The 26546-nt window shown below is 39.4% G+C and overlaps 1 pseudogene; it reads right to left on the bottom strand.

Moving 5' to 3' along the window:
• LOC124068632 overlaps positions 1-26546 on the bottom strand; it is a 175875-nt pseudogene that overhangs the window by 38525 nt on the left and 110804 nt on the right.

The raw sequence follows: 26546 nt of genomic DNA on the forward strand, positions 1-26546 counted from the left end.
GAAGTGTCTGAGAAAATGATGATTTACTCCTTCTAACTTAGGCCATGAACTTATCAATCACACCTCATAAAAATGTTGTGTACTTATTAAAGAAGACCATCTGGTGAGATTGTGCTCACCTCATGCATGTTGCAGGTCAGCGGGGAACACATGGTTTTCTAGAGGCAGCTGCGAGACACATGATAAGGTCGAGATGAGAACGTTGAATAGTTTTCTTCGATGTCAGCGCTACAAATTAAATAAATGATTATCTTTTTCACAGTAAATAATTATATTTGGAATATCACTGCCGCAGGTGGTTCACAGGTATATATGAGGAAGTGTTTTTCCTGTGTGGTGCAAAGAAGCAGTATCGTGTTATTTAAAGTAGAGTATGACAGGTGATTAAGGCATGTCTACATCTGTTAATGACTAACTGTGAAAGTGAAAATGAAGGTTTGTGCAGTTCTAAAATTATTTACACATTTCTTTATAATTATGGTGAAAATAATCCGTATACGCATTTCTGCCTTAGTGAGTACAAGAAGGTTTTGTCAGAAAAGTACAAATAGTTTTTTGCTATTGCTCAGTTACATTAGAGGGGGTAATGATGGCCTGAACTGTCTGCAAAGTAAAACATCTTAATATATCTGTCCATTTCTGCACCAGCAAGTAACAAATCTGTTGGTTTGTTTTGACCTCCAGTTCCTACGCCACTGACAAATCGATAAAAACGAGTACAGCACTGAGATGCATCATTTTCATCAAAGTTTCATCAAACTCACATGTCTGGCATGATGGACAAACAGAGTGATACAGACTGAAATGCTGACTGCCTCCTGCTGCTACAGTGAAAACACTTGTGTTAAGAAGAAAAATGACTCTTACGCAGTGACAAATAACACAGAATTAAATCAAATTAAGGCAATTTTCATGCAGGCAAAGTGATGATACTTTTGCAGAAGAACGTCTTTTCTTTTCTATTCAGCCTGTCAGTTTATCAATCCACATCAGTAATAATTTGATAACAACAATAATCATCTCTTCATATTATTTTTATTTGCCACTGATAATGCACAGCTTCTTAGCTTATTTCAGATTTCAAACAATTAAGACACATCCAGTATTTGCACTTGTGTGAGATGGGAACATGACTGGGTTTATTTTAGCCATGTCATTCACCTTGAAGTTAAAATCATACTCTTGACGCTGCACTACTTTCTTGCACCACTAAGGTGTTACGGAGCTCCGAAGGTTCGTTGCCCCAGCAAAGGAGGCTGAGCTGACTGATCTGAGGGGAACTACAAAGCAAGCATGTCATAGCCAGGCTTTCTTTTCATGAGCTAAAAGTCCAGTCAGACTATCACAGTGGTGGTTATCAGCGATTCTTTATTCGCCAAAGGCTTTCTGCTTCAAGTTCTGTGCACATTGCTTTATTTGACCCTTCTTCCGTGCAGAATAACTGACCAAGTGTGCCGCCTACTTCAGTCAAGAGGAACAGGTCGTTATGATGGAGCGAAAGCTTGTTGTTCAGTTGCCACTTTCTCAGAGACCAACACATTGGTTCTACTGCCTTTTTTTTTTTTTTTAAATAAAAGAAATTGTAAATCCCACTGGAGCACATCTTTTGCCTTTAAGGCAAATGATTTTGCTAATCTTTTCTTCAGGATACAGTTTTGTTAAAAACTAGTTTGCTGGAATTTAGGATTGATACTTTTTGATAACAGCTCCAAAAGTGTGTGTTAACATCTACCCTAAATCAATAAAGTATTTGTAAAATGCAGACGTATCTTAAAGCAGGAATGACAAAGTGTTTCACTGTGTGTTAGTGCAGCTGGACAATGCTGATTAAATGATGGAGAATGAAAGGCAGGGACTCTTCAATCAAAGAAAACTTGTCACATTTTAGGAAATTACACTTGTTTGTTTACCATCGGTTAGATAAAAGGATCGATATCAATTTAATCTCTCTCCTCTTGATAGATAGAACATAAAGATGGGTTCAATATTTGTTTAGTCTGCCTTAAACCAGCTTGTCAACAACTCAAAAGCTGCCATAAGTGCATATGCATTGTGCATTTTATACAAGTGGCATAGAAACTGACTCAGTTTGGTATAATGGACAGCTAGCTACAGGACTGGAGGCAAAACCTGACAGTTTTCTTTGGTGGACAGTCTAACCTAGTTTGGTATTTCCTTACTTGGTTGGGTGCTAGAAAGTCAGGATTTCTGTCTCTGACATGGTGATAGCTGGCTTACTAGCTAACACGCTACAGCATGATACACAAGACATTTTTTAGTCCAAAGACCATAACATGTACGTGTGATTGTGTATGTGTGCATCTTTTACACCTTGCCTAAAGTTATGCTGCCTGCCTTGTGTCTGTGTGTGAGTGGGAGGATCGAGGCGAAGGTGTACATTTGCGTGTGCTATACTGAGAAAGTCACAAAAGATTCAGAGCTAGAAGACTGGAAATTTGACCATGCTTCTCTTGGCAAAGTCTACTGAACATATGGATTATGGATGGAGTTCTCCAAAGGTCAGGTTAACTGCAAGGAGGCTTCTTTTCAGCTGCCTGTTTAAGTGCAGGACGAGGGGTGTGGACGTCATAACTCAGACTGCACTTAGCAGCAACTTAGACTGGCATGACATTTCCTCTTCATAAATGGTTAAAGATGGAGACAGACAGAGATGGTAAGATTAAAATGAGCTGGTAGGAGCATTTCAAACTGAATGATTTCATTCTGTCTGATGAAGCCTCTGTCTGTCTGCAGATGGATAATACTGAGGTCTGCTGAAACATAAGAACCCTCTAGCTTTCCTTATGAGTGTGGAGCTTATATAAGAGTTCTGTTCTGAACACACATGTATTTATCATGCAAAAACAGCCAGTGCTCTCACAAAATCACTAATAGCTCAAGTTATCATTGCGCTGTTTCAAGGTAAAGTAAAGCCTTTAAAGAAGAGCTTGACTTTCAGTCCTTAAGTGACTCCACTGTAGCTCAGTTCAAAGTTCTGGTTTCCTCCACCTTCAAAGACATGTTAGTTAATGAACTCACTGCCTGCATGTCCTTGTGCTTAAGCTGGGTTAAATGCAGAGACTGAATTTCACTATATATGTTGAATGGTTTGATTGTGCATGTGTGACAAGAAGCTTAATTTGATTTGAAGTGATAAGAGTGTGATACTGTACATTTTGTTCAGTTAATTCCTTGAATTGATACCATGTACTGCTGAGGGAACCCAGTTTATCATGTGCACTGTTCCTGTTTTGCAGTCTGACTGAGAGGAGGCTACTGTGAAATGCCTCAGATTTCTATAAACCAAGTGAGCAGCATGTGCTCTAATGTGGCTGTGGGTAACAGCGGCTGACTCAGCTGTAATAAGACATTAATGAAGATGTTGGGTAATTTGGACTGGCGAGGGGCAGAGAGAGAAAGGGAGGGGGACTGAGGAAGGAGAGAGAGGAGGAAGGAAGCACCAGCTGCTTTCCCAGATGATCCGTGTGTGGACACACAGCTGTCCCCTTCACCCGACTCTCCTCCCTCTCCGTCTCTTTTTCCTTCCTTCTTTCCTCTCTACGCAACACTTAAAAGACTGGTTTAGCAAAATGACTTCAATGGACATATATTACCACAACTAAGGCTTGATGCACACACACGCACACACACACTTCTCCCTCTCAGTGTGTGGGCAAGAGGGTTTCCATCCATCTCCATCATGGTGGACAGCTCTCCACTCTGTTGGTAATGTTTATGATACTCTTGAAAGAAGAGCTGGCAGAGGTTTTTCTGAGTATGAGAGCAGTAAATTTCACAAATGAAATTCAATAGGTGAACCACAGTAGAGAAAGGCAGCACCTCACATCTGCATTTATTTCAAATATGGACTTACGGCCAGTCATATGCATGTACATTATGTGAACACAGAAATGAAAACCACGTAAGTACTGCTAATGGGTGGGAGGAACCGGGAGAAGAAAAGATGGAGAGCAGAGCAGTGGAGTGTTCTTTTACGTTATAAATGGAACATGGAATTAGAATATTGAAAGTAATGCTTTCAAAGCTAGTACGTAACAAAGTGCTCTTGAGATTGTTCTGGCGTCGGAAACTGATCAACAAATGAGCACACACGTGTTAAACTTTATTATTAAAATCTGCTGCTCTTCAAAAATGTTCCTACAGTTGAATGTTTGAGGTTTTACTGTGCAGAACAGTGTGTATGCAGGCTCTGACAATAGAAGGAATGTTTTTACATTAATCTGATGAAACTAGAATGTTTGTGCTCATTGAAAATCCGGTTTTGAAGAGACAGACCTGTGAGCATGATGGGTGACAACTTGGAAGGCAATCCTTGTCCAATGTGCAGCATACACATGCATAATGTGGAAACATTATGTGCACACACGTGGACTTTACAGTGAAGCAGGAGTCATTATTTATCGTTCATTTATCCAGTGTTGTGAAAGTAATGTTGATGAAGTGTTCCAGGTTTGTGCTGTCTTAGGAAATATCAATAACACAGCTCTGTGATAAGTTACATTTACTCATTATGCTTATGAGTTGTGAAAAAAATGTGGCATTAATGAGGCAGTTTTCACCAGCTTTAACGCCTTTGAAGAGCGTTCTTTCATCACCTCTAACTTCATTAACTGCAGCCTGGCAGAATGTGAATAATTGTTTCTTTGACAGGAAGCTGCCATAAATTATCATTCAGAACTTAGTTTAATGCCAGCTGGAAAAATGTGCAGAAAGGTTAGAGCTTTGTTTGTTTGGCGAGTTCCTTCGTAAACATTTCATCATATTTATAAAGTCAAAGCTTGAGCGTTTTGTATTAAGTCAACTTATGTGTCTACGTGAGTGTTGCTTACTGTTCATGGGTGTTTATATGTTGGTGTTTGCATGCTTCTCCTCAGACAGAATACAGTCATAACTCCATCTCCCCGGGTCAACTCAGTGTATTCAGTCTTAGTTTGATCAGTCACAACTGCCAACACAAACAGACATCACACCTGGGCAGGGATATTTGTCCTACAGTGTAAATCCACTTTCATTATGATGACTGACAATCTTACAACAGCTAGGTCAAACTAACATTTCTGTATGACCAAACAGCAGTATGTATGAACTGAATGCCACGCAAGGTGAAGAGAGAGAGAGAGAGAGAGAGAGAGAGAGATTAAATAGGTCTTGTAACTCTACCATCATCTTATGCATCCGTTATCTCAATTATTATCTGTTTTCCACAAAGGAAATAAACCCAAGTTTATAGACTGCTGTGAAACAGCCAGTTTTGAGAATTTTATTTTATTTTTTTTATATATCAGGTCAGTCTATAAAAATGATTTTCCCATTGTGGTGGACTGTGGAAAAAGAAAACAAAGAAAAAACAAAACTTCTACAAAAACAGTAATAATGCAATGCAACCACAGTATCTCCCTTTATATACTATTTTCACTTTAATTTATGCCATTTTATGGATGACTAAATGACCAGGCAATCCTACAAATTAATATTAATGAATAATATTTATAGAATTCAGTGTGGTATAACTTGATATCATTCAAAACGAACATGGTTATGAATAAGAATTTACAAATAAAGAAATAAAAATAAAAAATTGCAAATTTTTGAGAAAAACATGTGACTATTCTCTGAGATTATAAAGTCATTAATTTGCAAGAAAAAAAAATCTCTGAGAATAAAGTCACAAAGTTATGAGAATTTTTTTTTTTAAATCATGTTTTGCTTTGTTTTTTTTTTAGAATTTTTTGAATCCATTTGAATGATAATCCAAATGATTATTTATATGAATCCATAATTATGTTTTAACCTACCGTCTCTAATACACCATTGTAAAATTGAGAGACTTATTTCTGAATTCCTGACTGGTGAATAAGATTGGCTCTTCAAAATTAAATGCTGCAAAAACGCCTCATTAGAATAAACTCAGCACTTTTTTAGTGCTGTGTACAAATGAACATCAAGCTTGGTTGTGATGCTGTCGTTACTCTAAAGCTGCCCGGAGATCACGGGCCGCACCGCAGATTTAATAACTAGCTGAATCACTAGAATATACAAATATATTTTTAATAGCAAACACAATATTACAACTTGTGCATAAACAGAGGAACTGTAATCTTATATTAATAATGTGAGCTGCATGTGGAGAAGACCACACACCACCATACCGTGCACTGAATGTTTCTGTATCTCCATTTTATTGATGTCTGTAGTCGTATTACTGCTTTAAAACAGCAATTGTCAGCTGTTGTTTAAAAAAAAAACAAAACAAAAAAAAACGTGCCTTAGAGGGATTACAGGAATGTTTATATGTTTACATATCTTGACTTGAAGCAAGCTTGGTTTTTCAGAAGGGACCAGCATACAGAAACATTATTCTCTCAGCAAAGTAGACACTAGTTATACAGCATAACTCTACGTTATAAATACGGCCTTAGCCACCCGAATGGTCCCGCAGGAACATTCACTGGAGCAGTTTGACATGTTGGAAACTATGACAGATTTTATTAGCTTTGGACAAAGCCAGGCTAGTAGTTTTGCCTAAATGTCAGCCTTTATGCTAAGCTAACGGACGGCTGACTACAGTTTCCTATATAATTTGCAAACATGAGTGAGGAGTCAAAATTCTCATCCGACGCTGGGCCAGAATTCACCATTTTCCAAAATGTATAAACTTTTTACCAGCACTGAAAATTGCATGTATGTACTGAGCCAATCAGAATGAGCCTAGTGAAACCTGTGGGCGCTGACTGAGGACTGCTAACTCTTCAGTGACTAGTGGAATAGCCAGGGAACTCCATAAAGAGATAAAGAATATAATGTAGACACAATGAGCTGCAGCTGGATTTTGTACAGTCAGACAAGGATGACTTACCGCCTTCACGGGCCTCACACAGGTTTGAAAACACAAGACAAGTCATCTTCCTTTGCGCACATTTGGCATTCTTAAACCTTTACTTAAGCAGGAAAAATTATTTAACTGCATATCCTTAATTATAACTGCCTGGGGGAGTAGATGCAGAGGAGGGGAGGCTCCAGACATTCAAACACTGACACATCGGGAGCTACCCAGTGCGATGAACACAACCGCTCCAGTGTTGATGCTCACTGACATGCTGAGGGGCACTTTGAGGGCAGCAGAGGGGGAGGAAACACTGTTACTCATCTGTCCACCTACACACATTTTTCCAGCCAGTCTGTGAATTCAAGTCAACAACCAAAAAAGCTTCGGTAACTTTTAGATGGTTGTTTCTCCCACCTTTAAACATGTAGGCAGCTACGTATACAAGTATACCTCCAAACTACCAGAAGTGTCAACATTCTGTGAATCTAACAAATTCAGGGTGTTTTTATGAGCTGTGGGACGGACATTCCCACATCAATATACTGACTGTACAATACAGTACACATATTCTGCTGTACCTGGCATGAGCTGCTGTCCAGTCATGCTTATCGGCTGCATCCCCAGGTTGTTCATGGCTGTTGCCCAGGCGCTGGGGTCTGACATGGGCATTGTCATGGTGCTAGAAGCCATGGTCATGTTACTATTCCTGCCTGGAGAGAGACACACAAGAGGAATGGGAAAATGAGGTTTGAAATTCCCTTTTTGGGATCGTTTCTCAAGTGCTGCAGAAAGATCTGCCTTTATTTAAGGTCAAAACCAGAATTGTATTTCATATGTCAGATGTTTGGCTTCCTTTTATGACAAAACCTCTGTACCTTATTGACATGAGTACTTTGTGATCTCCAACCTCATTTCAATTCTGTGTTCTGTCAGAGGAGAGAGAGGAGAGGCCACTGTCGCCCTGCCTTCACACTAACTCTGTATTGACTTTTACACCACTGTCATTGAGAATATATTGCTCTTCATCAGGTAGTCTGTTCAACAGCCTGGCCTCCTGGCGCTTCCTGTCTCAGTAACCTCTGATCTCAGCTCGAAAGACTGCAGCTGCTCTGACTGAATGCGCCGACACATGTCCAGACACTGAGTACACTTCCACACTGAGTCTTACAAAGAGTTCAGAACAATATCTGGACCAAAAATACTGCAACTAAAAACACTCAACTGAATTCACAAAAGCCTCTGCAATTTCAGTGGTTAATAGGAGACCCTGACTACAGAGCCAAAAAATAATTGCATAATAGTATTCATATCTAAGCAGTATGATTCGAAATAGGGTAGTTTAGCCATTTGAACAGAAAACTTGACAGGATGTCACACTGCTGTTTCTTTTCTCTTTTGTACTCATCAAAAATACCAGTAACATAAATAAAGGTGGCATTAACTTCATTTGTGACAGTCTTCACTGTCTGTACTTGCCATTTGTGTACTATAATTTAGCGCTTCCTTTTCCTTTTGTTTCCATGTCAGCCAGTTTCTAATTATTCATAGCTATTTACATGTCTTAAACATATTAGATTATTCTTCTGCACCAATTAACATGGTTTCTTGTTTAGCAGCTGCCAAAAACGTAAAAAGGTTTTGCAGGTTTTTCTAAGATGCAGGGTAAACCACAGTCGCTGGCAATTCCTGCTCTGATGAGAACATACATACACATGATTAATCATGTAATCACTTGAGAGCTTCTCTTTGAGTTTACTCTTACCTAATCTCTAAATAAATGAATATGTTCTACTTTTATGTGTTCTCACATTCAGTAACTTTTCTTACACTTAAGTTGTCTTTTACAGGATTCTCTACTGTTTTTCTTTGAAATTGGCCCGACCAAAGTTCACCGCAACACAAAAGACACAAAGGCATAAAGCAGTGTACATACACCACCTCAGAGCAAAGTGAAAACTATGATTATTTCTCAAGTATAAACACATTAAAAATTCTCCAACCTACAACTCCAAACACACATTAGCTGCCACACAAAACCTGAAGCCCAGGGTTCTCTGCCAAGTCCAAAGTCTTGCATAGAAATGCAAACATATTCAGATCCCCACAGATAAAAAGCCTGCAGTAAAGTCAACAGGAGCACATCATACATCTACCAGCGGTTCATTCTCCTCATCTGGAGTTCATTTCACAGCTCTATGTACTCTTACAACACTTGGAGGTTGAGGTCTTGCTGGCAGACCTGTAAATTACTGAACAGCAGCAGCTGCTGGCTGAGGCACAAGCCTGTCCTTCTCTTTCCTGACTCTAAGTTGAACTGAAGTAACACAAGCTAACCACTGGACAGCACTGAGATTTTACACCTTCAAAAGTTTGTTTTTTGTTTTGTTTTTTCTTTCTCCACTCTCTGGTTCACATGTACTCACAAGGTTTGTGTATGTGTGTGCACAGTCCCTGAGCTGTTCATGCTGTTGTCTACATCCCAACACACTGGAATGACAGAACATCAATAAGCTTCTTGTGCTGCTTCTCTAAAATATACTGAGATGCTAACAAACAAAGCAACTAGATGTTTCCCATGTGACTGTAACTATGACATTAGTGTAATTATTGTATTTCAAGCAAAGACATTTCATATAGCCTGGCCACAGCTTGACTGTTTATACTTCATTGTACTGATAAGGCTGTTCCAGCTTTGCATTTTGTAATTAGGCTTTGACAAAAGAGAAACCATCCTAGCAGCATACTTGTTATATAGCAACAGTTTTACATTCCCTTTCATCCTGCTAATTAATATTCTTCTAAAAATGCCACTAACACAACAACAGCATCCCCGCTCAGGCCCACTCATTAAAACTCGGCGAGGCCCGATAATACATTCATTGTTGTGGCGTTGTCAACGTTCCTGACAAGAGCTTCACAGGCCTGGTGACTGCTTACAACCCCATTAACTGTCCCGCTTACTGGGTAGCAGCACACTCAGAGGAGAGATAATACAGTGCGAGGGGAGGAATGGTGCAAAATGAAGGTTTATAACCCATCCATGATCATTTCAACACAGGATGAAAGGAGTGATAAGAGGATATATAAAAACAAATGCAACAGACTACTGTCCTGCTGGCAGCATGACGCTGATCTGCACTGGGGAAAAAAAAAGAAAAAGGTTCGGCATCTGTCTAGTTTCCTGACTAGTTCTCACCCAGTGACGCTGTAATCTTTCCACTGCCGTCAGCCCGCTCTTCACTTCTTTTACGTCTTTTTAACAAACTGAATTGTGTGCCAGCTCACAGTTGGTCAGAGCATAGTGTGGTGAGTTTGTGGGGGCTGCTGCTATTAGAATTACAAAGCAAGGAAAAGCATCAGTTGCATAGGTTGGTAAAAATGATGAATCAATCTTCACAAGTTTTGTACCACTTGCCAGCAATAAGCTGCTCTGATGTGTTTTTGAAGGCACTGACAGTTGCCACATCCACAGGCTAATAATGGCAACAAATGCCACCAAATGCAGTAACAAGTAACAACCACAGTCACAAGAGGGACTATACAGTGACTAGCTGACAACCATCTTGGCTTTGTATTAGAAATCAGCCATTAGCCGGTCAACTTTGAACTGCTATAATGCAAAATGTTCACATCTGGAAGCATAACTCTGTGACAAAGTGGGTGAGAACCCGTCTTTACTCACCACTTGTTCCTTACCAGTTATCTCGGGCATCACACCATGTTTTTCATTTTGTTTAATTTGCTATTGCTCAAGTAACACTGCTTCACCAACTATCCCGGTTTTGTTTGTGTTAGCATTCTGTTACAGGTTACACACAGTCATATGTTATGTTATGTCTCAGTTGTCTTTTATTTTGTTACAGGTTTCAATATTGCTCAATTGTTTGTTTAATTATCAATACTTACCATTGTTCTTTTGTTCAGACCTTCCCTGTAGGACTAAAAAAAAGGCCCACCCACCATTTCCTGGTTTTTATGGTGTTGGGTTAAACCAAGTGGAAGGCTTTTCTCTTTGGTGGCAATGTTTAGTTTGGTTTATTTGAAGATTTGCCTTAAGAATGGGTGGAGATTAAAGTCATTAAGCAACATCATGAGCTTGGAAATGAATCTAATAAAGTTATGTGGCTTCCTGGTTATGAGGATACTGTGTATGGTACTGTCTGAGGTGATGTAGGTGTGAACTGAACTTTTATAAACAGTGGAGTTGTTGGTGCTCCAGAGGTAAAGGCGAAGCTGTGCTGCCATTAACATGTGCCTTTATTTTGTGTAAATATGAGTTAATTTCTTGAGTTTTTTATTTATTGTATATATGTTTATTTTGCCTTAGTTACACCTGTAATGGAGAACACAGGGAATAAATTTTCACCTTTGCAAGGTCAAGATGTCTGCTGACTTTGTCTACCTCCCTTGACCCCACTATTCCACAAACTCTTTAACAATTTATTTATTCATGTTTTCATTCCTTATTCATTTTTTTTTTTACCTTGGGCTAATCTGTTTTGTTTTATTTTATTTTTTTATGTCTTGTAACAAATGTGTCCTTGTTCAGATGTGAAAGTTTTCACCTAAGAGACAATATTTTGATACAAAAAGTAACTTGATAGTTTTACTAATTTTTTCTGGGGATTTCAACACCCATTTCCCATTTACAGCCACCTCTTATCACACGACTAAAGTTGCTGGGTGAAATGACATACTGATGAAACTTCATGACAACTGAGCAAAATCAATTTGCTGAAAAAAAGACTGTGAGATATGGTTTAAAGTTAAACCACAGAAGCAAATGGAAAAGTGGGCCCGTGAGATAAGATGATTTGTCAGACTTCTCCATGAGAGATCTTTTGTCATTGTTTAAATGTTAATGAAGAACAGCAGATAAAAATGCACACATGGCAACAAAAGCAAACACCTCAATAAAACAGAGACAACCAGCGGAAACAAACAGGCATCTAAACTTTCCAATCCTGCAATCAATTTTTATTTTTTATATTACAGTCATCTCTAAGAGGGTTTAGCTGAATCTATTTTATGGTATTTGATCTGTCAGATATTTGCTTTTTATTTCATTATGCTCATATCCTGCTCACATCATCTGTCAGAAACAATAAACAGCCCCAGTAATGTGCAAAACCAATATGCCCCAATAACCACCTTCACTCTGTGAGGTTACGTATGTGTCTCACCAGCAGAGTCACCTGTGAAAGTTCTTACTTTTAAGCTGGTGAGTCAAGAAGAGATCGCAAAAATGGGCCAAGGTTAAGGCAAAGTGTGCTGGCTGATGATAATGAGTCAAAATGCATGTGAGAGAAATCAGAGACAATTTTCATCTGATTAGCATCCGCTGGTTGCTATGACTAAGTCTTAAATAATTCTCTATTGAGTCGTGTCTAAGACATGGAACAAGTCAGTAAGACAGCTGCGTTTTTCTCATGCCATGGAGTAGCTAATTGAATTCTGTACTGTCTTCTGATGTTTATACATCACTGGTCCTGATCGTTATTTTCTCTATACTAATATTATCCATAATGTCCACTCACGGTGACCAACTGGCAACATCTATTCTTAATCCCTTCCTTTCCATGAGTTGCTAATGGATACCACTCTCCTGTCAGGGTAGACACAGCAAATGATTGATAAATGGGGTAAAACAGTCAGCCTAGATCTGTCCAAAGACAATTAATATCCATGTAATAAAAGTAAAACTCTAATTAATATGTTAGGTTAAAATAAACAATAACAACAAAATAAATATATATCATGTAATAACCTAAATGCATAGAAATACTGTGGGCACCTAATTAGACTGAAGATGTGAATTCCCACTCTTTACACTAAGATAAGTTAATCATCTGTTGGTTGTAGCTTCATATTCACCAGTTTACGCACTTTACTTTTTCCTAAGTTATTGAAAAACCAAAATAAACAAGCTGAAGATATCATTGGGAGGGCAGTCTTCAAAAGGCTAAATGACCAGCAGAACAAACTTTAAGCTCCCAGAACGCTAGAGGCCAAGGCCTCAGTCAGTCTCATCGTCTCAAGATGATGTAAGATCGCATTGTGTCCTAAGAGCGATACGTGCAGATGCAGCAGCTGGAAACTTCTTCAAATCTGCTATGTCTCGGTGAAATCAATGTTTTTCTCAGCTTCACTGGCAAAACATACGCTACCTATGAGAGAAATGCACTCATCAGTATCGGTGAACGAGATGCAGGGTTTGGATTAAGAGCAATGGATTTTTCAGGAGAAACTCCGCCCACACCACCTTTAAACCATTAAACTGAACCAGCCAGACCATCCCGGGGGGAGAGGACAGGAATCCAGTAGGACAGTCATGCTATTCCAGCTCAGATTTAAGGCTGCTATTGGCTAACGTCCTATTGCAGGACAATGAAGTGGACGAAATGGGACTCAGGCTGGCCAAGCAATGACAAACCAGAGACCATTGTGGCCCCATCTTAATTGGGGCCTGTTTCCACCACAGCACCCTGACGCTGTCGATGGGCAGAACCGTGTTCTGAGCCAACAATGAGCATAATCTTGGTTCTCAAACAAATTTAAAGTTGATGGATAACAAATAATACACAAAAGTGTTTCTTAGGTGTCCTCTATTTGATTCATTTTTATCCTGTTCTAAATATAATTGCCTGTGTATATGTACATGGCATTTCAGGGTCTGCAAACGTTTCATTTCACTGTGCAACCTGCAGTGTGGTTATGGTCAAATACATTACTTCATTCCTTGAATGTGAATGACCAAATCAAGGCTTTCATTTATAAAACTTTTCACCTTCCTCTGCCAAAGAGTGCCTGAAGAATAATTTATTTACTGTGACTCAGCAGTTAGTCAAAAAAAACTGAACACAAATACAGACGTACGGTACAAATACAGCATGTTTTCAGCATGTCTAACATCTAATGATGAATGTGGAGCTATCCCTGTGCCTGTAATACCAAATTTCATTGAAAATTTAATTAGCTGGAGACATACTCTTCAGCGCACGTCATATTGTGGTGCTTTTTTTTTTGACTTACATTTCCTGCTGTGTCAGAAATTGTAAAATGTCAACTCAATGGCTGACTCTAATTGCTTGCTTTTATTGATCTTGTGAGCAAATCCAGCAGTATTTCAGTTTACTGACACAAATATGTGGTGAACATTGTTTTACTAATTAAGTAAGTGCACAAACTCATAGGTACAAACTGACATTTACAAACGATTCTTTTCACACTGTTTTTTCGGGTCTAAAAAGTCAATTTGTGGTCTCCATGAGGTGGTAGCAAATGTTCCTTAAGTATATTACATTTGATTTCTCTGCCTCTAATCATGTAATTTCATTTCCATTTTGGAGAGTGTACTCTCTAAAATGAACTGTCTGTCAGTTTGTTCTGAACCGCACAGCAAATTGCTTTGAATCCACTGACATCCTCTTTGCTCTGTTTTAACCAGCACCCAGTGGAGGCTGCATTAATAATTTGACATACATTTAAAGTAACACATAGGAGCCTTTAGATACAGTAAGTCTTCATTTTTATCGAATGTTTGCATGCTCACAGCTAAGTGTTTGAACTTCCTTCCTTATGAAACATGAAGGTACAAAATGAGGGAAATTGTATTTAAGTAAAGCTGGAGCCCACAAGTCAACAGTTGAAAATCCATCTTTGTGGAAACATCCAACCTTTGCGATCGGAGCCTTTGATAAATGAATTCAGGATCATGGCTTTTAACAAGGTGTCTCCGATATTTTGTACATGTGGGTTATTATGTCACGTATTTCATGTTTAACAATTTATATCGACAGGGTTTTGATCCTTCTGAAGGTACTCTGTCTGGTGAAACTGATTTGTCGATGGGAAGTTGATTCCCCGTGTGCCCCCAGTGAACTCTGAGGATTGATTTCAGGCCAAGGCTTTACTGGTCTCCTGGACTCTTCTGATTGGCCTTTAGCTCCACTAAACTCTTCCCCAGGGGGGTGGGCCTGAAAGGAAATGAGGCCATTTCAAGGCCTGTTAGTTGCAAACCTCCCAGCCGAGAGAAAAGCCAGAGACCATTTCGTTCACAATGAGCAAGCTTTTAATAGCAAACCACTACCCTAAAGGAGAGATAGAGAAGAGGAAGAAGTTGGACTGTGAGAAAGAAGGGCAGATAGGAAGAAAATGAAAAAGTGTAATAGATATAAAATAACAGGCAATATCGCTCTTGCACATATCATTGAATTTATGTTTAGTAATTTATTAGCTATGACAAAATATGAGAAAAACAACTGCACTACTCTATAAATAAACTCCTTATATTGGAGTAAATTAAAATAAAACAGAATTTTACCGCAGGGAAACGTTTGTCACATTATGCATCGTTCTGAAAGAAATTTGCACACAAGAATGTATTCGCATGCTCACATTAATTGTGAACAGGGGATAGCACTTTATTCAGTATTAATTTAGGTATGATGTATATATAAGGTGACATCTGATTATTTACATCGGAAAGAGAAACACCACAGGCTCTTCATACAAGTCCATCCTTAATCATGAAAAACACACAGCAGGCACAATAAAATGCATGGAGTGCAAAGCTGCCTCGTGACCCGACGTTGTGTAGGTGTGCGTGTGTGTGTGCGTGTGTGAGACAACATCAGCATAACCAGGCAAGTGAAACCACATCAGCACAAAACTACGGTGATCCCAAGCGAGAGCAATCTATCATAAATTTAACTGTAAGTGAAGTGGAGTGTGTCTATCTGAAAACAACTGCAGTGAAAGAGTGAACGCATCACATCACAATCCGGTCGTGTGAAGATGTTTCTCTCCATGGGACAGAAAAGTTTTTGGCAAACATAATGCAGAACAGAATCTTAATTGCCAATAGAAGAATAATGCAGCAATAATGCAGAGTTTGTCTGACACCAGACCGAATCCTGTCTCATACAAATACAGTAATAACAACTGTTGATTGTCAGTCAACAATCTCTTCCTAATTATAACACAGAAGTCTTAACATTTGTGATGGCATTAAGGTTCAAACAAATACACCATTGCGAAATGGCTGCATAAGAACACTTTGCCCTTACACATCGCTCTATATATCAAATGCACAGATAACACGCCAGCATAACACTGTTAATATTTTATATGTCCCGCTCTCCACTGCTTTGATCTGTTACTTACAGCACAATACAACCATAGGGGGTCAAGTAATTAGACCTACGTTGTGTGAGACGTGCAGTTTATCTTTATGTTGGGCTCTGGGTGTGTGGAACAGGGATTGCATGTGGGGGTACAACATGCAAAACTGTGAGAAAAATATTCCACAAAAAATAATAACATATTTCTGCATGCTTAAAAATTCAGCCGTGGGGAATAATTATCTGAAAGCCCCAATTTTCAGTGCCAGATGTTTGTAGCCAAGAAGCAGTTTAAAAGTCTTCAGCTAAATCTAATGAAATTGCAAGTTGTTCTTAATGCCCTGTTTAAAACCGTACTGACACAAACAAGGTTGAACAAAATGTTAAAGGTGCCTTAAATAGTTATGTCATTTGGTTCATTTGGAGCTGATGAGATTAACTGAAAAATTGATGGAGAATTAAAAACTATTTTGATAATTTATTAATTGTCTGAGTGACTCTTCAAGCATAAAGGCCAGATGTTAACAGATTTCAGCTCCTCCAGAGTTCAGATTTGCTGCTCGTTTGAGGTTATTGGTTTACAAACTATTCAGACAAAACAAAATATTTGAAGACTTTAAACTGGTTTCTGAAAAATTGTGACCGCTGTTTTTTAACAGTTTGTACAGTCGGTGATTGATCGAGAAAAGAATCAAGCTATCAATTGATTTTTCAGTCTTTTAAAAATAATCATAAGATCTACAGTATGAAACATGAAGAAATGTTGCTTGTCAATGTTTCCCAAAGCTCACGGCGACGTTTTAAAATGCCTTCTCCCCAATCAACAGTCCAAAAGCCAAAGATGTTCAGTTTACAATGATATAGCAAAGAGAGAAACAGCAAATCCTCACATTTGGATGAATGATGTAAACAATTAACTGATTATCAGTTGTTGGAAATTAATTTTTCATTCACTAATTATCTCCTAAACATCTTTCTACATATATCACCCCCAAAATAAACAAGCAAACAAAACAAAAACCAAACATATTCCAGAAAGCAGGATATTTCACAACACTCGGCCGTACAATGAATTCTTGCTTTAAAATCTGAATTAGATGAAAAAGATGAGTCTACTTTGCTGTAGTTCTTATGCTATTTTATTACAGTGAGCGCCTCTTTCCATTTAAGCAGAAAGCATATGTGCGTATTTTTAAAAACAGTAAGCGGAACACATATTCTCTCCTTGTTTTGCTCAAACACTTCAGTTTTCCTCTCAATGGCATGAAGAAGCTGAGAGGTTGCAGGTACTCTGATGTGTGTGTGGGAGAGGAAAGAGAAAGATAAGAGAGACAGGAAGAGAAAACTTTGGGTCCTCTTACATCCATATAGATCTCCTCCAGCTCTGCACTTCAAACAATGAGCAGTGCATTATGTGGTTTGAGATGGACGCGATTGATTGATCCTTCCTCCTTCTACCCTTGAGAGTCTCTACTGCCAGCAAATGTATCTTCATCCCCTACAATTAATCTAATCAGCCCTAATAAAAGCATCCATTACTAAGGCAGCAGCATCGACAGGCAGGAGCAGAATGTTTACTGGTGAATAATCAAAGCCAGGAAAATACTGACTGGTCTGTTGATCCAAAGCTGAAGCAGCCTGAGGAAGAGCCTTGGGCTTTAAACATCGCACAGTGAACGAAAGTCCGTGAAAACAGAGCATTTTAGTGTGCTGAGCTCCCTCGTCTCTAACCTGGAAGAAGCTTTTCACTGGTCTGCTGATCCAAACAACCTCCAATACGGCCACATAACAGAAGACGTATTCTGTTCCTTATCAGTTTTCTCTCAAAGTGGACGATCAGTTTTATCTTAATTATTCACAGCCAGCAAGTGGTTCAGCGAAGTATTTATAAGTTCACAGAAATACCACTGCTGATGTTCCAGTGCTGCTTAGTAACAGTAAAATTGCCATGGCTTACAGGATTTATTTTCATTTTACTTCCACTCCGGCTAACTGCAGACAAAAAGAAAACTTCAGGCAACATGGACACTGGGGAACAGGTAATTCTGTTGTATTCATTCTCTGTTTTGTGTTTGACTAATTATGCCACTCAATGAATTACACTCACATCTCAGGGAGAATTAAGCAAGAAAAATCAAAATTTCAAGACCTGACTTACAACTACCTTAAATTATGAATATGGCACAGATACAAATGTCCTTTGTTTTGACAAAATAAACACGAAAAGACAACAAATAAGAAAGTCTGTAAGCACCTGTGTTTTGGCTCAATGTTTGGGTGATTTGACTTTTCATTTTTCACATTTTTTTCAAGGCCAGAAACACTTTCTCCTGTTTTCCACAATGCCTGTGGCTCAGCTTGTGTCTCCTCTGACGATATAGTCTGGTGTATAACTGCAAGAAAAACACAAGACTGCAGAGAGGTGGGGAACATGCTACACAGAGAATATGTTGACCCCACATGTCTGAGGCATCAGGAGCCTGGAGATTAGACAAGTGGACTTATGACTGAAAGCCATTTTTTGGAATTTCCACATCGACCGGGAAAAATGTGGGAGTTGAAACAAAATGACTAACATGCTCAGCTCCCTCAAATACCATCGATTAAATCCTTGATGAAGGAACTTAATCATCAGCTGCAATCGAGCTGCTTAAGGCCCAAAAGTAGAAGACTTGTCTGCTCAGTGTTACCACGTGCAGCATGAATGTGAAGAACAGGCGTGTCCAGGCAAATGTTCCAGGTTAAATAACCATCAGTAAGAAGTATCTTTAGTTTCTATAATATGACATATTTCTGAGTGAAACAAAAGGGTTCAGTTAAAAGGATTTCATCAGATCATCCAACGACTGAATCTGATTGCTCAGAGGTGAGTGAGCATGAGACTTTTGCCTCCAGCAATATCTCACTCTCTTGCAGTGTTAGATCAAGAGTTGAAGGATGAGGGGGTGGGAGCGCAAAGTTGGAAAAAGTTTTTTGCCAGTTCCCATCCTATGATACACCTCTGCTACAACCCAGGAGCTAACAGTAAATGGTCACCCCGAACAGTTGGATTAAATTGTGCATACACCTCAATCACCGTGTTTCACAGCTACACAGACAGTGAAACAGACTTCTGACAATCAGCTGAAGATGGGAGCTGGTCGTTAACATTTGTACAGGACACAATTGTGACAACAGTACTGGATAACAAATGCAGTAAATCAACAGTTATAATGTAGTACAGCCACACCTTAATGTCACACAAGTTGTTCACAGATCTAACAAAATGTTGGTTGTAAACTGTTGAGGAACTTTGTCAAGTGTGCCTTAAGAGTGTTTCATTTCAGTGATTCTTAAAGCTGAGCATCAAAGCTTTGGACCAGCTGAGCAGGTGAATGCAGGTGAAAAGTTGTGAACCCTGCATGATTTCTCAAATAAAATCTCACCGGATCCTGCAAGTGAAGGTGAGGGTGTTAAGAGAGGTGCTCAGCCCTCTTGAAAATCTCGACATGGATTTAGCACCACGGTGGGAAGAGGTTAAGACTTTGCACAGTGCATGAAAGCTGTGCTCAGCAGATGGAGCAGATTTACAATTAATAATTTCAGTTTTATACGATGCACTCCAAGTTATTTTGCCACATAGTTTGTACGTTGCCTTCCAGAGGTGTCTGCACTGGATGAATCACAACCGACCGCAAAAATCTTTAAATGCTCTCATTATCATGTAGGAGAAGCAGTCAAGTACATGTCTGCACACACTGGCCTATTCACAGGCTTGTACGTGATTATCGGGGCACAGGGGTATCCGGTAATTAAGTGGAGAAGCTCTGAGGTCCTGGAGCTGGTCAGTATGCATCCTGAGAAGAGGAACAGGAACAGGAAAAAACACTCTGGTTAACAAAGACAGCCACTTCCTGCGCCTGTCGCTCAGGGCTCATTCCCCCTCCTGTCCCCCAGCTCCCTTTAGATGAGCTGGGATTATGAGCTGTTCCTGCTGCATGGTGGCTCAGAGCTGGTCCCTGGAAGTGATTGCATGTTTGCAGAGGGGTATGAGTGTGTGTTCCTCTGAGCAACACACCCAAAATCATGAGGGCTGTGACAGGAACCGTGAAAACAAACACACCACATGATGACAGTTTACTCAATTGTGTCCATGTTCATTAATCATTAAATCAGACATCCATACAGTACATACACACAGAGATCCTCGTTATATACCTGATGTAGTTTGTTTGACTTGACGTGAACCATAGAGATTGGTTCTCCCTTTTTATTTTCTTTTCATTTTCCTGATCCAAAGATGATGGACAAGTGAAAATTGATTTATTTATCGTCAATAAAAAACTCCTTCAACTCATCTCTCAAGAACAAACTCTGAGCATATGGTACATCAAATACTAATCTAATCCTGCAGAGGAGCAATGAAATTGATTTTACTATACCTATTAAATATGTCACAGCTCAGTATGAGAAGACAGTGTATGAACAATGACTGGCACACAGGTAATTATTATGGCAGTGACTAGAAAGGCCTCCCCGAGAAAAAGTAATTGGAAAAAGTTCCTGTTGTGTTTTTACAATCAGGATGAAAGGCTTAGAAGCAGAATGACAGCAGGAAGTCACACATATATTTGCTATTATAAAAATAAAAAAGAAAGAAATCTTATCACGCAAATTGATGTATATGTGCTCCAAATCTCAAACTGTGCCCAATGAGGTTGATTTTTCAGGTAGAGTAAGAAGTTAATTGAAGACAGCAGCTTACATGCCGTCTCATGTGACTCACCTGGCTCATATATTATACAGTGAGTCAGAAAATGACTTGAGAATTCACCAGGGCGATGCGATGAGCGCTAGACGATGCATTCAATGACATTCAGCCGTCCTGCTGCACGGCCAGTCAGTCATAAAGACAAAATGGATTTGAGCAGACAAAGCAAATGGCTTACAGCAGATATAAAGATGCCTGAAAAAGGGACAAAACAAACTTTTAACAGCCAAAATGAAGACAAAATCAATGGCTGTCAAAAAATCTTACATAGAGGGCTGTCAGTCAAAACAATCCCTCTGAGATGCGCTGCAGAGAAAATACTCTGAAACCACTTTGTCACTCAGACACCTACAATTCTTCAGAGGGAAAAACAAAATAATGAAAAGTCTGAATAAGTTGTTGTTTCTGGGTAATGCGGGAAACATACCAGTGGAGCAGGTAGACAGAAAGGCCAAAGCCCCAGCTGCATAACACATTCTGAATTTGACCAGATAAAGATGAAAAAGAAGTTAAAAAGTATATTTTTTCAATAAATATGAATCTAACCTATGTTTCAAAGCTTTCATTTTCAGTGCCTTCAAAATCATCGTTACAGAAATAAACGGAAAAGAGGGTTTTCAAAAAGCTAAAGCCTCCAGTTCTGTGTGTTCATAGAATCTAACACAAAAATGATTAATGATTTGTGGGAATGGGGATATGAACAAGTGAACACAAAAAAGAGCTTGCTGTCAGATCACTGGATTCACATCGATTTCCATGTTAAAAAGCCGTAAACACTGACATTAGAAGTGTCTCTTCAGTCGGGACACAAGTCTGCTAGAATACTCCAGCTGCTTACAGTGCATTTTAAAACACGCCTGGATTTCAGTGGAACAAATAACAGCCTGAATAGTAAAGGTCTCCTTCTAAGTGGGTGTCTGGAGAGAGGAGTCTTCGCTGAGATGTGGGCGTATGGTCAGTGTTGTTTATCCACACCCTCTCTCTTTCTTTCCCTGCCACCTTTATCTGCCTCACCGGCTTCCCTTTGAAGACACAAAGATGCTCTCTTCAAAGTCACCTGCTATTTGATTCAGAAGAGGCCAGCGCTTTTAACATGTGGCAATTATGTCTCCCTCACTCTTATCTGTGAGAATAAACAGCAGGAACTCTCAAAGAGGATCAAATAAACATGCATGCAAGAGTATGATGGATGTGTTACGTGCGCACACACACACACACACACACACACACACACACACACAGCCTTGATGCGCCACTGCACCTCATTGCCGCCAAAATTTAGTTTGTGCATCACTACTGCTTTCTGAATTGCACATTTTTATTGCTAGCAAGCTGATTTTTTTTTGGTTGCTAAGTATGTGCATAATTTATGCACGGCCTTCAGCTACAAACTCAGACCTCTCATTATTTCACACAGCCCTTCAGTCCCGAACCTAAACCACACAGCTGCAGGGAAAGTCAAATGTTCCGTAAGATCAGAGCCAAATTAAACATTAATACTCATCTCCAAGTCCACCTTTCAATCAGACTACTCTATCAGTGAGTAGCTACTCCCTGAACAAGCTGTCTTTAAGATGAATGACTGTTAATAGTTCATTCCAGAACAAATGACAATACAGGGGCCGACCAGCATTTATCTTTCTCTCTCTCTCTACTCTCTGTTGATTGCTTTAATGAGCAATCAAACTTCATTTGTATAGCATTTTCAACGCAAAAGTAGGTGAGAAGAAAAGTTTAAATGGGAGACAGAAGAGAAAGAGAAAACAATATATAATTAAATAACTGGTGGTTATGAAGAAATCAAATGGATTTTAAGATGAGATTCAAAGATATGAATGGATTTGGCTTCTTTAAGAGTTACGTAAGAGGCTGTTTCAGAGTTGAGGTGCAAAAGTGCAACAACAGCACAATCAGCTATTTTGTGTTTGTTGAACACGTTTTGGATCCTGAGAAGAACGTTGCCAACCCGGCCGTCTATCTCGGACCTGGTGAAAGGAAGAAGAGATTCTTCAAGAGGAAACTGATAACCACTGAGGCCGTTTTCCTCTTATCAGGTCGACTCTGCAGTTTCTTCTGCTGCTGCACTGACTGCTGGCAACCTGCTGACAGAGCAACATCAAAGCCATTCGGACCGAAGGATCAAGCTAGAAAGATGGACCGAAATACAAGCTCCTCATTGTCGGAGCAGCTCACAAGTAAGAGACATCGTCCATCGCCGGGGAACAGATTTATGATCAGATTTATATTTGGCTTTATTGTTGTGCATGCTTCTAATTTGTTAATGGACCACCAAGTTCATTGTTAAATACTGTGAAGTATTACGAACTGCTGCTTATTTCTAAGCTGATTGGTGCTTTGACACTTTGGGGAATCATTGTTTTGGCTCGCCAATGCACATGTATGCAATAAGCCACATTTCTATCTGGAACAAAGGTTAGAGGACATTGAGCTGACTATCACTGTTTTAACAATCTCTCTCTCTCTCTCTCTCTCTCTCTCTCTCTCTCACATACACACACACACACACACACAATTGTGTTTACATCATCTTTTGGGGACATTACATAGACTTACATTCATTTCCTGGAGGTTTAACCACCACCTAACCAACCATAACATTAAACACGACTTGCCTAATCCCAACCCTCACCTCAACCTGACCTTAAAGCAAGTCTTTACCCTCATATTTAATGATTTACATTGTGGGGACTTGCATTTTGCCCCCATAAGTAAGACGGGTCTTCACAATGTGACTGTGTAAGCAGATTTTTGTCCTCACAACTACAGCAATACATGACCACACACACACACACGCAGACACACACACACACACAGTCACAGTCACAAGTCCCCCACGCATGTATGCTGCCTCGTTTTTTTTTTTTAACAATAGTTGTTGCCGCTTGCAGTGTAGTTAAAATAACAGTAATTGGATGTTTAAAGGCTGAAATGCTACTGATTTTGCACCAGTGTTGCTTGATGTAAATAAAATCTATTTTGCTGCTCGTACGTGTTGTGGTAACAGCTGGCTGATGAGGGTCAGAGATCAGATTCACTCCCTCACTGCTCCCAGTTTTAAATATTAAACGCCCTCTATGTATTGGCATTTTAAGGTGAACACTTCTCTCTGAGACTGTATCTTCCGTTTGGTTATTGGTCCCTCCGGCCAGGAGGGTACCCTGTTAATATTATTCACATTAATAACTTACAGCTGATGGCTATTACCGTTTGTAATCATATATACATATATACTGCCAATAACCAAACTGTTTCTGCTGGTTCCCATCTGTCAGCCTTATAATCATGCCAAATTAAACTTGCTGTAGAGGTGCAGTTAAGGCACAAAATTCAAACTCTGAGGCTTACTGGGCAAACGCTTATAACTGCAGTGATTTGTGAAAACAATTTCATTGTATTTTCAATTACTGCAGTAGGATTTTTAAGGTAAACACAGAATAAATGTCTGGATAAGGTGAGTGGGCAGAAAATTTGCTCATCCTTTTAACTTCTGACTGAACTGAACTTGACCCCTTGTGCAATTCTCCAGAGTGCACACATTTTAATTGGGCAAAACGGGATGTGTGACCACTGAGAGATAGTTTCTATATCCTAAAAATAAAATTCTAACCAATCTGTTCACTGGCACACAGCTACTGATCCAAGATTTAGAAGTGTCAATACTAATAATTGTCAAAGAATTGTCTGAGCAAAATCATCTTTTGGGAAACACATTTCATTTTGTTATCACGTCACAAACAAGTTGCATGTTAGTTAGCAGACTGATTTTCTTAATTTCACAGATCAAAGGTATCCTTAGATGGGAATCTGTTAGAGCAATAAACTTATGTTTGTTTGTAATTCATCACTGACATTGAGGTTTTCAATTATTTCCATGTGGATTCATTTCAAAAAGTTTTGTCTTTCAAAAAGACTAAAAGTGCGGGAGGGGCATTTTCATCAGAAACATTCAGTTTAATCACACATGTGGGAAACCGAGCAATAAAAAAGTCATTATTGTACTCATTGTGGTTGAATTCACTGATAGCAGAAACATAAAATCATTTTTTCTAAATAAATGTTATCATTTCTGCAAAAGAGTTGTGCAGAGAGACTAAGACCTCAGATTATCTGATTATTATTAACTTTGATTATTCACTGGTCATCTGTGTTAGCAGGATCCAATACAGCCAAGCAATGACTTAAGCTACATGCATGTGTTAAATACAATGCAGACGCTAACTTTGTCAACAGAAATATGTGAATTCATGTCAGTCCATGACACTGATTTACTTGGGTTTTTCCTCTTGTCTCCTTCTACCTGTATGTGTGTGTTTGCTGGGTGTGGCCTCCTGATCCTCAGCACCTGGCGGTTCACCACACCTGTTCCCTATCTGTTCATCAGACTCCGAGGACAAAAGCTCCAGCTCAGCTTTGCTCTCGAGTCACTTTTCCTTGTGTTCTCCTCATGACTTTTGCTAACTTAGTTTTTGTGCTTAGAAATAGCCAGTGTCTGCCTCCACTATTTTCACCCAGCAGCTGAGTCACTCTCCTCTCCTACGTCATGCTTGAGTCACTCACCTCCACCTGCTTGCCCTCTGCCTACGTCCCTATTGTTTCAATAAGTCTTTTATTCATATCCACTCCCTTTGTCTCAGCCTGCATAAGTCAAATAGGCAATGGTCTTTGGATGCTCAGATATACAATAAGACTGCAAATGTCTTGAGAGTGCTTTACCATCCACCAATAACATAATTTTGACTGGGATGAATTATTATTATGTCACCTCACAGCAAGAGGGTTCCGGATCCGAATCCCGGTCTGAGCCCTTCTGTGGGGAGTTTGTGTGTTCTCCCTGTGCTCTCTAACTGCTCTCCCACAATCCCAAAAACCTGCTCATTAGGTGTGAGTGTATGCGTGTGTGGTTGTCTGTCTTTGGGTGTCAGCCGGTACAGAAAATGGATGGATGGATGAATTATCTGAAATAATGGTAGTAGTAGTATTAATAGTATTTTTTGATGTGCTGGCTCTGTACTCCACTGAATTGGATTTGAAATGACATGATGTCCTGCAAAGGTACAAGGTCTAGTACCAACCTTCAGCTTCAATTTCAGGATGTTCACCCGTGTCAGATTAATAGTGTAGAGATCGCAGCTTCTTTTAAATATACTTCCCTAATTTTAAGCATCAGAAATTTAGTGGATAATTTGATGTAAATTATTTAGAAAATGAACCTATTCAGTCAATAACCAATGGACAGCAGATACACTACATAGACAAAAGTATTGGATTGGGGCAGTTTTTCAGGGGTTTCGGCTCGCCCCCTTACTTCCAGTGAAGAGAAATCTTAATGCTTCAGCATCACATGCTGGCCAGGCCTTCTCGTCCAACATCGGTGCCTGGCATCACGAATGCTCTGCTGAATGAATGGACAAAAATTCCCACAAAAACCCTCCAAAATCTTGTGGAAAGCCTTCCCAGAGGACCGGAAACTGTTTTAGATGCAAAGCTGTCTGTGCATTTGAAATGTAATGTCATTAAAGTCCCTGTTGGTGTCATGGTCAGGTGCTTGTGGTTAAACAAAAAGGTCTATCACTGACCTTTCCTTAATGTTCTTCAGACACTTGTCCACTTATGGACCAGTTTAAAAAACAATCTGCACACAGATACGTAAACATAGGGTCCAGGTTTAAGAATACCTGAAATCCCCTTTAAACCAACTCAAGAAGAAAAATGAATAAAATCCATCTACTTAAGCAGTCGACAGGATGCTTGAAAGTCACTGCCACACTTAAAACTGTTGCCTCTCAATGCTCTCTACTCCAGTACA

The sequence above is a fragment of the Scatophagus argus genome, chromosome 12 (genome assembly GCF_020382885.2).
Source record: "Scatophagus argus isolate fScaArg1 chromosome 12, fScaArg1.pri, whole genome shotgun sequence".
Lineage (NCBI taxonomy): Eukaryota > Metazoa > Chordata > Actinopteri > Scatophagidae > Scatophagus > Scatophagus argus.